This window comes from Macaca mulatta, chromosome 5 (assembly GCF_049350105.2).
Source record: "Macaca mulatta isolate MMU2019108-1 chromosome 5, T2T-MMU8v2.0, whole genome shotgun sequence".
NCBI classification, from domain to species: domain Eukaryota; kingdom Metazoa; phylum Chordata; class Mammalia; order Primates; family Cercopithecidae; genus Macaca; species Macaca mulatta.
The window spans coordinates 76,291,620-76,294,918 of NC_133410.1; the positions used below are offsets into that span (position 1 = coordinate 76,291,620).

The window sequence follows — 3,299 nt, forward strand, 5'->3', positions numbered from 1 at the left end:
AGCTGTACAATCCTTATCAAACATACTTACAATAAATAATTTATGGAGGTTCTAAAAGATAAGCAGCCCATCCACTTCTTTAGATATTCTACAATTTATTCTTCATGTACACAGATGCAAAATTCAGTTTAAAAAATCTAAAAAGAACTAAAACAACATGATCTGCAGCCTTGTTTTTTACAGCCTCTAGTTTTTAAAGGAACCGCTTTCACTCAGCTGTACTTTGGCACCTTATCATCTGTCTACAAGGAGTAACATTTAAAAACTACTGAGTGAAATTAGATCTAAACCCAATATAGGAATGTCGAGGGATTTCTCCCCTGTATCACAGCCTGCTCAAATTCTAAGGATGCCATAGAGAAGTTCCTTTTAGAGCTCAGATTCAGAAAGAGTTTTCTCAAAACAGTTCATTTGTTTTTATTTTATGGATACACCAAAATTTTATAATTAGTAGTGTTTCTATTTTTGCTTTATCTTCCAGAAACTTAGAACCAAATGTGCAGTCCTCTTCTAGCAACTGTATGAGAGTAGGTGGTAAGGATCTATTTTATTGCCCTTGTTTTCCCTTGACTCCAAATCCTCTTTCATCCTTTTGTGGGTATATTGGTAGAATACTCAAATTCTCTGTAAAATGAGAAATTTTATGTTAATTAAAAATGGATTATACTAATATATATATGGTGTTATTTCTTTTTGGAAGGAAGGATCAAGAAAATCAGAGAAAGATGTGATATTTGATGTCAGCCTTGGAAAATAATATTTATCCAGTTTTAGAAGGCTTTTCCATAATATCAGCACTTAAAGGCATAAAACATTCACATTAGGTTATGTGACTAGATATAAGAGAAGCAGGATATAAGAACTTGTGTGTTAATTTTTCTGTCAATGCACTATTCATCCCAGTTAGAAGAGTACTTAACCTGTTAAAATGCATCCCGATATTGATGGGCACTTAAAGAGTTGCTCTAATAATTGCAGTTTCCACCAGGAGAAAAAATCTTTTTTGATCAAGTAAACTTTTTTCTGTTTATTCACATTATAAAGACTTCCCAATCTGCCATAGGTTGGCTAACCTAGAAACTTAGCCACCAATTATGGCAATACCTGTCAGGGTCCTCTTTCAGAGTGTGGACAGCCAGAATACAACCAGAGATCCTATCTCCCAAAGCCCAGTTTATAGTCTTCTGCTGCTACAAAACCATCTCCTGGCCCGACAAAGCCTGCAAAAAGAGGAATGAATGTGTGTAAGTAACAGTGCAAAATCTTGAGTATGGCAGGGGCAGATGCTGACTCTATTATTTGGTACCCACAAGACATTGAGCAATTCACTTCCCCCTTCTTCGTCTTCATTTTCCTCTTACAATTTGGATGTCTGAGAGCTGATGTCTTTAGCTGATCTCACTATTTTATAATCACACCAGCTATTTTGACAGTCTGTGATATTCATAGTCATTGATTTTTTTTTTTTTGGAGTGTACAAAACATCTATATACATCACCATAAACTCTCAGTGGCTAGAGATGACTTTAAAAATGAATAATTTACCACATTTCAGGCAGGAAATTAAGGCTTATAATGTTGAGATATGAATAATTGTAGGCACCTTTCATTACTTTGATTTTTTTTCTGGCCAATATTACAATTATTCAGGCAGCTCAAAACATCATGTGAAAATGTCAGTAAATACACTAACAAATCTAGCCTTAAGTGAGTCCCCACCAAGGTGTTATGCAAACAGCAATTTGCTGGAATCACATGTGAAACATATTAGGCAATTTGAGGATTGGGGTGATTTCCAGTCTGCAAAGTGGCCTATTTGAGAAGAAAGAACTATCTCCAGGAAAGAACCGATCAATGGTTTTTTATTGTTAGTTAATTTCAAGGTTTTTCAGTGTTGCTTTTTATAAATACCAAAGGAGAAAATTTGGGTTAACTCCAATGGCCATTAGCTTTCATGGGGAGCTTTAGGCCAGGATGGAACCCAAAATGAAAGAAAATGCCGTGGGGGGCCCAAACAGAGCACTGGAAAGAAAATTTGCTTCTCATCCCTAAGATAGTCTGGTAGGGCCCAAGCAAGCATCTTCTGAGCACAAGCAAAGCATTGGCCTGGAAAGGCACCGGCATCACAGGGGATTCGCAAGACACCAAGTGCTCTATGCACGAGCGAGAAGCAGCAAGGCAGCATGGCTTTCCTCGAAAGAGAATGAAAATAAGTCCTGTCGTGGGCGTTCCAGCCCTCAGATGCCTAAATACACATCACTCTTACTGATCTCACCTAGGACTCAGCCCTGACTTCCTCACCCAGCACACACATCACCCCTCCAACTCCAATCAACATTACCTGTACCCTGGCATTGCATTAAACATGCAATTATTTAGCTCCATATAAGCCTAAGACTTCGTCTTTCTTAATCGATTTGCATGTGCAGGTTAGGTCTTTCCAGACTATCCTCTGTGCCTGAGATTCATGGAACTTTCACTGAGTAAAGAGCCTTTGGCTAGGCCTTCCGCAATTGTGTTTGGCTGAGACTACGAGTAGTTAGAACATGACCCAGTCATTTATTTTTTTTTAAACCAACTTTCAAAAGTTGGTTTAAAAAGTCTAAATTGGGCTGGGCACGGCGGCTCACATCTGTAATCCCAGCACTTTGGGAAGCCGTGGTGGGTAGATCATCTGAGGTCAGGAGTTCAAGACCAGCCTGGACAACATGGTGAAACCCCATCTCTACAAAAATACAAAAATTAGCCAGGCACGATGGTGGGTGCCTGCAATCCCAACTACTCAGGAGGCTGAGGCGGGAGAATTGCTTGAACCCAGGAGACAGGTTGCAGTGAGCCCAGATCGCACCAGTGCATTCCAGCCTGGGCAACAGAGCGAGACTCTGTCTCAAAAACAAAAACAAAATCAAAAGTCTAAATTGCTTAATATATAATGAGCTCTTCAGTCAATCAAAAAAAAATACCAAAAATACTTAGAAATTGAAATCAATAAAGAAACATTTACTGAAAAAAAAAAAAGTTTTGTTTTGTATTGTTTTGTTTTGAGACAGGGTCTCACTCTGTTGTCCAGGCTGGAGTGAAGTGGTGCCATCACAGCTCGCTGCAGCCTCGACTTCCCAGGCTCAAGCAGTCCTCCCATCTTCAGCCTCCTGAGCAGCTAGCACCACAGGCACACACCACCACACCCAGTTAATGTTTTTATTTTTTCACAGAGACGAGGTCTCCCTTGTCTAGGTTGGTGGCCCAGGTTGGTCTCGAACTCCTGGGCTCAAGCAATCCTCTCACTTCCCAAAGTGCTG

General features: G+C 39.6%; 1 long non-coding RNA gene across 1 annotated transcript; it reads right to left on the reverse strand.

Annotated features, from left to right (window-relative positions):
* Nucleotides 1–400: 400 nt before the first annotated feature.
* LOC106998388 (uncharacterized) lies at nt 401–2,740 on the reverse strand. Its single transcript, XR_001444837.3, has 2 exons — nt 1,105–2,740; nt 401–624 (listed from the first exon to the last, which is right to left on the reverse strand). It is a non-coding gene; the product is annotated as an uncharacterized LOC106998388 (long non-coding RNA).
* Between the last annotated feature and the right edge of the window lie 559 nt (nt 2,741–3,299).